The sequence below is a fragment of the Spermophilus citellus genome (assembly GCF_964194105.1).
Source record: "Spermophilus citellus genome assembly, chromosome: 12".
Classification (NCBI taxonomy): Eukaryota; Metazoa; Chordata; class Mammalia; order Rodentia; family Sciuridae; genus Spermophilus; species Spermophilus citellus.
In genome coordinates this window covers 110,505,454-110,519,465 of record NC_138198.1, presented here as the reverse complement: position 1 = coordinate 110,519,465, position 14,012 = coordinate 110,505,454, and positions in this window count along the sequence as shown.

Below are 14,012 nucleotides of genomic sequence, written 5' to 3'. Positions count from 1 at the left end.
GGTGCTTGCTTACGTAGCATGCACAAGGCCCTGAGTTTAATCCCCCCAGTACTGCAAAAAAGAAGAAAAGAAAAAAAAATCCAAAACCAAAGCTTACAAAAGAAGAAGAAGAAGAAGCAGTCAATCACAAACCAAAATCTAAATGAGTTACAGTATATGTGTTTTTTAATCTTTACAAATAAAAGAGGTAAAAGGTGAAATCACAAAGTCCTCTAGGGTGGGGAGCCATTCTGACACGTGATTGGGTGACTCCCGTTAAGGGCCTGAGGCGCTCTGGCTGTGTCGGAGCTTTCCCGACCCTTTCCTGATGAGAGAGCCCATCCGTGTGGGGGTGTGCCTGACCACTGACCCCGGGGACCCAATCACTGACCCTGACCTTGGAGTACAGCCCCCCTCAACCTTCATTGGATGGAATTCTCCCCTGAATCTCTTGTCCCCCAAATAAAAGGCTACTCCCCGACGTGTTCGCTCTCTCTCTCTCCTGCTAGCCCAGAGTAATCCTCGCTGCCCTGCTGGGCAGCTAGAGGCGGGAACCAGGGAGGCGAGCCGTCTCGGACCTAGCAATGTAAAATAAGGTACTGGTTTGTGTGTTTTATTTTGATCTCTTCTAACTAACTTAATGCCTAGAACCTCATTAATGAAACCACTGCGCAGGCCGCGTGGTAGACTCTAGAGAGTAACCACTCATGTTGCTGCTGGCATTTTAAATTTTAAAATATTCTGCATCTCAACTATTCTTTTTCATTTTTTACCAAATTTTAAAAATCTTTAAAAGATGCTATCATTGCAGTCAGTGCCCACTGAATGTTTATAGTTGAAGGATTCTTTTTAATATACTGGGGCTAAAACAGAACTAATTGCTGTTGAAGTCAATCATTAAGAGTTTCTACATGAACTGATTCTCATTTGTCCATAAGCTTAACTTTTTTTTTTTTCATTTACTTAAAACCCGAAAGATTATTAAGAAATGAATGGTACTTAAAGTGAGAATTGCAGAATCTCCTGTCCACCCAAGGTGTTAGAAATCAAAAGATACAATAGATTTTTCTGCCAGTGTCTGAAATGGCTCCTTCTAGAAGGTAGTAACTACAGAAGATTAAGAGTAGTTTGTTCTTTTTGTTATCAGTCAGGCAGTTAAATGCAACTGGGATAATGTCCTTGACATTCTTTTGTGTAATGACAATAAATAATCCATTGTAGAGAATATCCTGGTTTGGGATTTATACAGAGTTATCTGGAAATCAATACTTAAGATATTAAAATGTATTGAATTATTTAATTTATCTTCATACACTCAAAAATTAAAAGTCATTGGAAGACTAAGAAAGACTGAAAAAACTGTTACAAGTTGGAATAGATTAAGAAAATGTAACAAATGAATGAAAGATGGGATTCTGGATCAGATCTTGGGACAGAGAAAGGACATTAGGAGAAAAACTAGTGAGATGTGAATAATGTCTGTAGTTTAGTTAATAGTTTTGTGCCAATGTTTACCTCCTGGTTTTGATAATTATACTATGGTTATTTAAATTGTTAACATTAGGGGAAAATAAAGAGTCAATACAACTTTCTGAACTACTTTGGCAATTTTTTTTCACAACTTCTGTGGGTCAAAATTATTTCAAAATAAAAGAAAAAAATTGCATTGGAAAATTCCTCAGGAAGTTGCTACTTCAAAGTGGTATATAATATTTCTCAATATTTCCAACAAAGCCAGTTTTTCCTCAAGCCTGGAAATGGAACATTGTTTCTTCAGTGGAGCAGCTGATAAAATGCAGTGGTTGGCATGTCCTTTAGGAGTATTTTATGCAAAAATACATATTTCAAAATACCAGAATTATACTCTGTACCCTGAGATGTTCACACGTTAAGAGGCCCACTGAATGATTTGTATTTCTCAGTAATGTTTATGCCAGAGTATTTTCTCATTAAGTTCAATATTGAGCCAATTTGTCTAGGTAATTGAAATTTATTTGTATTTTTTCTTTTTTTGTCAAGTGCATATGATTGAATGTGAATAAGTCAATTGTATATATCATGTGACCACTGTAATCCAATGGAGGAAAAAAATACACAGGAAATTTACTAAATAGACAATTGGAGATTGAGTTCTTGAAATTACTTTGTAAGTGACAATCATTAAAAGAGGTCCTTTTGACAGTTCAACAGTTTTACCCTGTTTTAACTCACAACAAAATCCAGGTAGGAAATGTCCCATTTCCTTACAGATGAGAAATGGAGACTCAGACTAAGTTAAATACCTGTCCCAATCTAGGCTTCAAATTCAGATTGGGATACCTCTAAATACCTAACTATATGTAGTAGTTGATCTAAACTGTAGAAATTCTTCCTTTGGTGAGTTGTGTCATAGTGAGATTTCAGTAAATTTTTTTTTTTTTTTTTTTTTTTTTGGTGCCAGGGGCACTCAATCACTGAACTACATTTCCAGCCCTATTTTGTATTTTATTTAGATACAGGGTCTCACTGTGTTGTTTAGGGCCTCTCTAAGTTTCTGAGCCTGCCTTTGAACTCACTATCCTCCTGCCTCAGCCTCATGAGCCGATGGGATTTACAGGTGTGCCCCACCACACCCAGCTCAGTATGTGAGTCTTTTTATGTACTTGAAAATCTTAATTTTAACTATGATATTTCATTAGAAAAGTCACATATAATCATATTTTCTTCAAAATATAGAAATGTATAAGAAAATCCAAGATATTAAAAACATTCACTAAATTATTAGGTTCTATGAATAAGTAGCCATATAGATTAACCTAATAAATTATGTATTTTTTTTAGTATATTAACTATATCAAGATTCTAGGGTCTTTAAATTGCCTTTAAATGGCTAAATTCAAACTTTCTATTATCCTGTCCAGAGGGCCTTTTAAAGAGTTACACTATTATAGTACACTAAATGTGTTTTTGCAAAGCTTGAAAAATTTTCAATGATCTAAAAGAAGTAACTCTCAATGTTTGTTTTGAAAAATAGTAGACCTTTGGCCCTTTATTTACCATTCAAAACTATAGTGAAAAATGTATGGGTAATCTCCTTGGCTGAAAGTTATCCCTTTCAAAGCAGAAATAAATAATTATCCTTACTCTGATCTCATTGAGAATTCTGAATAAAAAATTTAATTATGGACTTTGGATATGGGAAATATTTTCCAGCCGAGATTTTTACTCTACAATACAGATACTATATAATTGGATTAGTAGACAAAGATCATTTACCTGATAAAGAGGGAAAGAAAATTTTGTGGCTATTGTTGCTTTCACCTTACAATTAAAAGTGACATAATTAGACACTGCACTTTGGCATCCTGTTATAAGTACAGGTTGAAACCTCTCCCTGACATCATGAAACCAACAAGTTTCATCCTGTGTGCCCCAGTATCCCTCTCCATGAAGCTGAAGTGTGTTAAGGGCTCTCAGATCCTCTTGCTAGGGTAGACAGTATTGTCTCAAACGGCTGGGGGGGGACACAAAACACCATCAAGTTCTTAGCTGACTTTCCAAACTACAGCATAACCTGGATGATTGTTTCCTGGACATTTCTGATCACACTCTTGGCACAGGTTAAAAATACCTTTTCCTAGGCACCTCATCTAGAAATTCTGACTTAATAGATTGAGGTGAGCCCTGGGAATCTGAATTTTGTGTTTGTTTGTTGAAGTGCAAGGATTGAAACCAGGGCCTCACACTTGCTGGGCAAGCATTCTATCACTGAGCTACATTCCCAGCCCAAGAATTTGAATTTTAGATGAATGCCACATGGGCATAGTTGAGATACATTGGTCTCAAATTAAAATATAAAATAAAATAAAACAAAGCAGCTTACTCTTGTGGGGTATTCTTAGGGTACTAGGAAGAGTATGAGCTTTGCTAAGTGGATAAACTTTAGGTTTCCCCATTGACAAAATATTAAGCCTCTTTCAGTGTATGTTTTATTTTTTATTTTTTAATTTTTGGTACAGGGAATTAAATTCAGGGGCACTTACCCACTGAGTCACATTCCCACCTTTTTTTAAATATCATTTTAGTTACATATGGACACACTATTTTATTTTTTTTTTAAGAGAGAGAGAGAGAGAGAGAGAGAGAGAGAGAGAGAGAGAATTTTAATTTTTTTTTTTTTTTTTTTTTTTTTTTTAGTTTTTGGCCGACACAACATCTTTCTTTGTATTTGGTGCTGAGGATCGAACCCTGGGCCGCACGATTGCCAGGCAAGCGCGCTACCACTTCAGCCACATCCTCAGCCCACATTCCCACCTTTTTTTTGTTGTTGTTGTTTTCATTGTGAAACAGGGTCTCACTAAGTTGCATAGGACCTGGCTAAATTGCTGAGGCAGGCAATTCTCCTATCTCAGCCTCCTGATTCACTGAGGTTACATGCCTGAGCCACCTTGCCAGGTGGTGTCTGTTTTAAAAGATGGTAATAAAGTCTACCTCTAAAATTTATTACAAAGATGTGGAGGGTCCAGGCTCTTGCCTTCACTAAGTGTGATTGGGGAATGAGCAGCCAACAGTCCCCCAGAAACGTGTTGAATATTGAATATGCGAAATCTTGGGTCTTGCTCTAAACCTGGTGAATCAGAATATGTCTGCTACTTTGATTCTTTGGATGACTCACAGGGATATTAGAGTTGGAGAGGCGCTGCCCTAGTCATGGAGCAAGTGTTCAGGAAATGCTAGATTCTTTCCTGTCATCATGATCTTTGTACCAATATTTCAGTTCAGCTGGAGCTTGTCCGGCATCAACACTTACTGTTGGTTGAAGTCCATGGGGTGCATTTTGAGCTCTTATACTGGGAACAGCATTCATGAGCAAACAAATGCATGCACAGGAAATCAGGCTACTGCAAAAGGTAATTCTGAGGATTTCACTCTCATACCTTTGCTCCCACACGCCGATGCAGGCCGGAAGCTCCTGAGTATTTTTCGGTTTTTTTCTAAAGATGACTGTGGAGTTTCTCGTATGTGCCTCACTGACAGTTTCCCACAAAGCTTTCTTTACCATTTAGGAATTGTTGCGAGCATGGCCAGCCTATAGCTAATAATTAATGTGGCCATTGCTTGAATCATTTAGGGAAAGCCTCTTCAGAAGGCCTTGGGTTTTCCTATTATTTATTTACTTTTTAATCTTTAAAGTTTATCGTTGAACCCCGAGGAGTCAGAAGAGGAGAATTAGGTAGAACCTGTCTTACTGCATCAAAGACCTTTTCAGTAATTACCTGCGTTAATATGTACAGCACATGTTAATACATGACCAAGAAAAATGAAGGTTAGATTTGAAAATTTAAGGGGTACACTCAGGGAACAATGGAAAAAACTGACTGTTGCAATTAATATTTTAGCTGGAATGTCATTAATAAGACAGCAAGTAGATTTAAATTTATATTTTAAAATAAATAAATGGCTAATTCTTGGATTTATCTATATTTTAGCCATAGAAAGGAAGTCTTCTTCCATATCTCATATTTCGTAAAGCCCCAACAGAATTCATTGAGATCTGTATTTTTTCTGCCACTAATATGTTCCTTATAAGATTTTCCCCTTACCAGTCATGAACCCCCATTCTCAGAGGCTTCTGTTTATTCTGAATTCTGTCGCTAAGGCAGCATGCCTTCATCGCAACCACACGGCTTCCATGTATTTTATTGGTCTTGCAGAAAGTGAAAAGGTGCATTTTAACCTATTGTTCGTAAGTCCTTGGGGAAAGATGTGCATACTGAAAGACAGGCCTTCCAAGTTGAGTCTGTCTAGAATTTCACATAAATCTTGACATTCACTGCCCACCTTTTATAATAATGTGAAGGATATTTATCTATTTTTCTTCTCCATTTCAATGAGATAGATTCAGCAGCAGAAATTTAAAAATAAATTTCTTTCACTAAAAATAATGGGTCATTTAAGAATTAGGTCTTCCAGAAACAGGCTCTGTATATAAATTAACAGAATAAACCATTGTTTCTATCATGGGTTGAATTGTACTCCACACTCAAAATTGATATGTTGAAGTCCTAATCCCTAGACTCAGAATGTGGGTGAAACACATTGTGAAGTCTCTCAGCTCTTTTAAGAAACTTGTTAAATTGTTCAATGGTTCTTTAGCTGTGATCCTATCATCTTTTTCTTTTACATGTAATTTTGGAATAATTCAGACCTCTGGAAAATTTTAAGAATAGTAGAAAGTACTGTCATATATCCTTTGCCCAGGTTTATTTGTTTTATTCCCCCCACATACACACAAATTATTTATTTTTTGAAACTATTTAGGAATAGCATTTGTACATCATGCCTTTTACCCATTAATACTACTGCGCATATTTTCTCTGTCCTATCACTATTTTTGGCACGTAATTCTGTATACAAGAACTTAAAAAAAAAACATGCAATCTAAACATCAAGTTGATATCTTTTCCTAGTCATATTTCTTCCAAAACAGTTTACAGTAATATGGTTTTCATATATTTCAAATAGTTCTTATCTATAAGTGTTCCCTTTAATTTTTCCCAACTCCTCATTCTTCACAATTTTGTTCCTTTAACCTTTCCCCTGTATTTTATCACTATTTTCTGTAGAGGAGCCATAGCCAGGCACAGAGGTGCACCACAGTAATCCCAGAAGCTCTTGAGGCTGAGACAGGAGGATGGTGAGTTCAAAGCCAGCCTCAGCAAAAGCGTGGCGCTAAGCAACTCAGTGAGACCCTGACTCTAAATAAAATACAAAATAAGTCTGGGATGTGGCTCAGTTGGTCAAGTGTCCCTGAGTTCAATCTCCAGTACCAAAAAAAAAAAAAAAAAAGAGAGAGAGAGAGAGAACATAACTGAGTCATAGCTTTGCTCCACATAGTGCCCTCATACTACCACCCACGAGAGCTTAGCTGTTATTTTCAATTCTTTGTAATTCTTTCCTTACTCATATTACAATATAGCAAGGTTCATTCTATTATTTTTTTTTATTTCTGTTAGTTCTTTGAGTTTGAGTTTAGGGTGATTTGAGTAACTAAGGAATAAATCACTAGCAGAAGTAACTCTTGCCTAGAACCAATTTTTCCAAACAGTTCTGCTTGTATGTTTCTCCATGGCCTACATAGAAATTTGCTCTGGTTGAAAGACTTCAGTTCATGTTCCACTTCTGCTATGTATTAGAAAATCTTCACCAATCACTTAATCTCTCCTAACCTTAGTAACCATGTCTAAAATGATACTTATCTGTCTGTATACTAAAGTGCCTTGTTATTTCAGGGTTTCTTGTGAGGATAAAATCATAAGACCTTAGTAAAGGGCTTCATAAAAAAAAATGCCAAAGTATTTAGAAACAAAAGATATCCAAGTATCCAGTGTGTGGGGGGGATCATAGAGATTACTCAAGCCAAGGTGGGTTATTTTACAGATGGGGAAACTAAAAACCAGAAAGATTGAATAACTTATTCACGGTAACTGAACCATTTGGCAAAGACAAGTTTCCTGGTTCCGAGACCAGAGCATTTTTAACCTCAGAGAACTGTCTTCCTAGAGAGAGTCTACTTCTCAGATCGCCCAAGTTTGCCTCCCCATGTCATCAGTTAATGTAAAAGACACAACCACAAGAGCAAATGTACAAAGTTTAAATCAATATGCAAGTTTAGAAAGAGTCTGTAGACAATTTAAAGAAAATATACAAGGAATATGGAAGGGTTAGGATTATGTCTGACATTATTTGAAAGGTGTCAGGAAATCATTCTTGCCCACCAAGGTACAGATTTTGTAAAGGTTCAATAACCAGAACATATATAAAGCTTCTGCAGATTAGCCCCTAGTTCAAGGTCAATAAATGAGCAATAAAAACTGCAATCATCTTTATCATTTTTCAACGGATTTAATTACAAGATGGAAAAAGAGTGTCACAGACTAATAGCAGAATAGTCCTGCCTGAAGCCCAATTCAATATTGATCTGAAAATTAAGACTTATAAGTCTTAATTAAGACTTGAAGATACTTTCAGAAGTAACAGGCAACAAATTAATTTGTCTGTCTTGTGGGGTGTTGAAGGAGTGCCCTCTCTGACACTAGGTTAAAGCTACTCTTTGGAACAGATCTCATTGATGGAACATGAAAAGGCAAAACAGTCGACAAGGCTTGGAACACACATGTTTCAAAAGGTTATCCAGGGACTGGGATTGTGGCTCAGCAGTAGAGTGCTCGCCTAGCAGGGCGGGACTCGGGTTCGATCCTCATCACCACATAAAAAAATAAAGGCATTGTGTTGTGTCCATCTATACCTAAAAAAATAAAAATAAATAAAGGTTATCAGAACTGTTCTGATACCAAAACTTCATTGTGTACCTTTTATAATTCGAGTGAATTATATGAGGGAGTACTACTGGGTTTGAGAGAGAGAGAAAAGATTGCAACCTGCCAAGGTCAGTACAATCACCCCAGGAAAATACAGCTGCACAGGTCTCCACGATTTCTGCCAGTTCTGGGCCCTGATAACTCTGATCTACACCCGAGTTATCCTATTGTCCTCAGTGAAGGGTTCAATGGCCAGATGCAGGATTTGACATTAAATAGCTAATTCACTTATAATTAAACTAAAAAAAAATCAAGTTCCTAGATAGTCTTATCTAGTTTGTACCTCTAGCTAACTAATAAATCATGGAGTTTTAAGCCTGAGGATAAAGTCAGTTTTAAGATTATAATGGAGGGCTGGGGTTGTGGTTCAGTGGTAGAGTGCTTAGCTAGCACAGGCAAGGCCCTGGGTTCAATCCTCAGCACCACATAAAAATAAATAAACATATTGTGTCCAACTACAACTAAAAACTAAATATATATAAAAAGATTGTAATGGAAATCTGTTTATAAATATTTGAGAAAAATTTTATGAATAATCCATGTAATTTGAAAGATTACAATATTTTATGAGAACATTTATTTATTAATTTTCTCTCTAACAACCTTTTCCCAAATGTAAAAGCAACATGCATGAACTATGGTGTTATATTCCTGAACGGTACTGTGGTAAGCAGAATTAGTATTGCTAAGATCTTAAAAAAAAACAAAAAAAAACATAACCCAGACTTGAGGGGAAATGCATGCTATAAAAGTATTCCGTGTTGGGCTGGGGATATAGCTCAGTTGAGAGTGTTTGCCTTCCATGTACAAGGCCCTGGGTTCAATCCCCAGTATCCCCCCCCCCCCCCGACCCTACCAAAAAAAAAAGTATTCTGTGTTTTTAACTCAGTAAATAAAAGTAAAAGGCATCTGCTCTTAAAACAAATCAGTTTGGTTGGCATTCAATACTAGTTTCAGTAGGTCACCCTTTTCCTGATTACCTTCATCAATTATTCAGGGAAAATTACTGAGGTAGTCTCTCATGTTAGCATCATGTTATCAGACAATAATTCAACTGCTTTTGAATCAGTTCTTTCTGCCTTGAAATTCACTGTTCCATTTACTATTCTGCCCTCTGTTTCTTGCAAGTGTCAGCAAATGCTTTTGTAACACCCAACCTTTTTTTTTTTTTTTTAACAAGGTATCTCAATATTTAAGAATTACTGAAGTATTAGAAGGGAGAAGAGGAAGTACTGGTCTGGAAGACATATACAGAGAGGGTGGAGCAAAAACCCAAGCTCTCCACCAACCACACCTCTGAACCGAACAATACTTCCAAGAGGGAACGAACAAAGTCACGCAAACGCATAACTCAACCACAGTTGTGCTTTGCTTTTCTAAATCCCAAAGCCCATAGCTCGTCTCCCACTCCAGGTTTCTACTAATTCAAAAATAGGCCCAAGAGAGTACAAGATATTTTTTTTTCTCAATTTTATTAGTGGTCAAAGTCATTTGGAAAGAAAAAGAAGCCTCTGAGGGCTCTTCCCTACCAGCTCCACAGCCCTACCCACTGCATGTTGAATATAAATAGCCCCATGTCACAGCCAACCCACTCTTCCACCCAGCAGGGGGGTGAGAAGTTGGTTCTGGGAGAGCAGAGGCCTGTTGGGGCCTGTCTAGCCTGAACACACCTGCCAGTTTTCTGATTAGAACCTGAAAGCTGGGTGAGCCCCACAGTGCCTGGGGGAGGCCAGCAGAACGGTTCTGAAGGCTGGGCTACAGTGCCATTAACCCCACGGAGCCTTTTGATGGTTGGGCTCTCCTCTTCTCAGTGTTTCAACAAATACCTGCTCTTGCCTTGGGGAAGAACAAAGAGGAGATGGAGAGACAAAAGAGTAAGTAAGGCAGGGCCTCTGGGAGAGTGCAGCAGAACTTCTCCTCATTATTAGAAAGTTAAAGACCAACAGTCTAAAACTCCTGCATCTGCTATACCCACAGTAGCTGGAAAAAGAAATAACCACTAGCGTTTTGGATGTGATTCCATCTTTTTTCATTTTGTTTCACCAGAAAGTATTGATTTCAACATACAATTACGCTTACAGTTCAGCTTGGAGACAACTATTCAAGATTCAGAGCAGGGGGCTATTAGTTACTGTCTATTGGGTCCAAAGTATGTACCCTAAAGATGGGAGCAAATAATGTTCAGTCATCTTTAAAGTAACCTTTCTTGTATTGAAGAGATAATGCTGTGTCTAAAGGTAAATAGGGTTCCCTTTGATTTCTACCAGCAATATCTTTCTTGTTATACTTATTGATACATTTAAAGAAAAGTATTCCATTTAAGTTGACATATTTCCCATAAAAGGATCGCCCATAAAAACCATACACACACACACACACACACACATCTTCCATTCTTTGATTCTAATCAGGCTAGCCCCTGCACCAGTTCTAATGCTCATGTCTTTCACAATGGTATCTGCCACAGATATCAGATATATAACAACCAACAATAAAGAGGGCATTGAACAGTTACAGAATAGATTGAGCAATATATCAGGTATTTTTTTGTATAGTCACCTTGATTTGGTAGAGATCAAAGTGGTTGGGTTCCTCCCCCCCCCCTCCGGAGCGAAAACTTTCAACTTGAAGATATGGGTTTTCTGAAGACCAAGTCTTTCTCAGACATTCATTCAAAATAAGAAAATAGGGGGCTGGGGTTGAGACTCAGTGGCTCACCTCGCACGTGCGAGACCCTGGGTTCGATCCTCAGCACCTCATAAAAATAAATAAGTGAAATAAAGGTGTTGTGTCCAACCACAACTAAAAAATAAATATTTTTTTTTAAGAAAGAGTGAGAGAGGAGAGAGAGAGAGAGAGAATTTTTAATATTTATTTTTTAGTTCTTGGCGGACACAACATCTTTGTTGGTATGTGGTGCTGAGGATCGAACCCGGGCCCCACGCATGCCAGGCAAGCGCGCTACTGCTTGAGCCACATCCCCAGCCCAAAAAAATAAATATTTAAAAAAATAAGAATATAGGCAAGATTTGACACTTCACAGAAGAATATATAAAAATGGCCAATAAACACATAAAAAGATTTTTTTAAGATGCAAGCAATTTATTGCCAGCATTATGAGGGAGGGGAGAGGACCATGTAAGTCTTTATCCTCCTTCTCCTGAGTCTGTCAAGTTCGAAATCAGCTTTGGTTGAAGTAGTGCAGAAAAGGGGCTCTGTGTTCCTGACACAAACATGTGGCACTTCCAGTGCCTAGATATCACATTTTCCACACTGTCATCTCCAGAAGCTCTGTCCTTCTAGGTCAATTAGCTTGTCTATATCACTTTGTGTACCTAGAACTTGAATATCTACTACATTCGTCCATGTTTATTTTCAGAGCCCAGAAAACTGGGAGATTGGGAGTCAGAATGCCTTTGAGTGTCACCTAAATTCCATGCCAAGTTAATCTTTCTTTTTTCTTTTCTTTCTTTTTATTGGACTGGGAACTGAACCTGGGGTGCTTAAACACTGAGCCATATCCCCAGCTCTTTTTATTGTTTATTTTGAGACAGACTCTTACTAAATTGCTTAGGGCCTCACTAAATTGCTGAGGCTGACTTGAAAATTGTGATCCTCCCACCTCAGTCTCCTGAGCTGCTGGGATTACAGGTATGCAACACCATACCTGGCAACTTAACCTTTCTTATTTTTTTCCACATCCATGAATGAAGATAGTGATGGTCTCTGGAGCAGTACAAGGTTAAGGGATGCAAGGTATGTGAAAGCCTTCTTTCTAGTACTTAAAAAGATGCATGAAAGCATTGCTCATTAGAGAAATGTAACTTAAAACCACAATGAGATATTACTACATTACTAGCATTCTACTACACATATAAGAAAGGTTTATGATTTAAAAAAAAACTGACCATGCCAAGTGAAAGTAAGAATGTGGAGCAGTTGGAATACTCATAACTCTTGATGGGAATGCAATATGGTACAGTAACTCTGGGAAGCAGTTTAGCAGTTTCTTAAAATGTTCAACATACACCTACTATATATCATTTCCCTCTTGGGTATGTACCCAAGAGAAATGAACACACATCTGCTTAAAGCCTTGTATATAATTTTCATGAGAGATAATTTGTAATAGTGAGAAAACAATCCCAATGTTAATCAATATGTGAATAAATAAATAAATTGTGGTACATCTATGTAGTGGAATACTATTTAGCAACAAAAAGGAACAGACTATTGATTTTCACTGTTCACCAATATGAATGAATATTAACTGAGTAAAAGAAGTCAACCAAAGGAGTCAGGTACATACTGTATAATTCTATTAATTCAGAAGTTCAGAAAGTTTCATTAGCATTTGGTGCCTGAAAGCAGATCATTGGTTCTCTGGGGAATAGGCTGGAGGCAGGGAGGAATTACCAAGGAGCAAAGGAAACCTTTGAGACTAGTGAAAATGTTTGTTATCTTGGCTGTGGTATGTACATATGTTAAGATGGATCAAATTGTACTCTTCAAAGGTGTGTGGTTTGATATACTCAGATTATACTTCAATACAATTGTCGCGGGGAGCAAGCATATTGAAAAATATAATACTAAAGATTCTTTAAATTTGGGTTCTTTTCTGGCCCCATCCCAAGAGAGCAATCTATATAACTTATGAAGCATATGGATACTAAGGAATCTGTGTTTAGATAACTGTATAATGGACCTTATACAGCCTAGGTTAACTACAATTGAAACTGCCAGATAAAATAAAGTCAGATCTTAGTGGTAGGAAAGTTATTTATTCAGATACATGGCTTGACCTAGCATAAAATGGGTTATCGAATAGAATTGTAGGAGAGCACAGAAGCCAAGAGAATGCCATGAACTCAGCTCAAAGAAGTGAAGTCCATAGTCTTGTTATCAGGGCTAGGTTGTAGTTTGGGGGGCAAAACACTTGCCTAGCATTTGCCTGGGGTATTGGGTTCCATCTCCAGTACAGGAAAAATAAAAATACTGTTATCAGACTTGGTGGATCTGATCAAATTATAAGACAGCTCTATAAGTTCCATTAACGGAAGAACGAGTTTACGTATTGCCAGATGAGGCTCCTGAATTTCCTAGACTTATTAGCTGCAGACCCAGCCTTCTCAATGTTATTGTTCACATTCTTTTGCGGCTTTCAAACTTTTTTTAAGCAATAGACTGTTTAATTAAGCAAAAGCTCATTCAAAACACCTGCCTCAATTACCACCTTAGCTGTAGATAAAAGTAGAATCTTATGATTACAGACGTGTGCCACTGTGCCCTGCTTAAGTTTACTTTTTAAGTCATAATAAATAGGAACATGCATGTCAAGCAGGATTTGTGAATGGTGGTTGGTGATGTCAACGTCAGCACCCTTTTCTTTGGTACCAGGGATTGACCCCCAGGGGTGCTTAACCACTGAGCCACATTCATCATAGTCCTTTTATATACTTTATTTAGAGACAGGGTCTCACCAAGTTGCTAAGGGCCTCACTAAATTGCTGAGGCTGGCTTTGAACTTGTGATCCTCCTGCTTCAGGCTCCTGAACCTCTAGGATCAAAGGCATGTGCCACTGCGCCTGTCTAGGACCCTTTTCTATATCTTGCTTGGATTGTGGTCTTCAGAAATTTTAGATCACACAGACAAATATTTTGATGTTATCATTT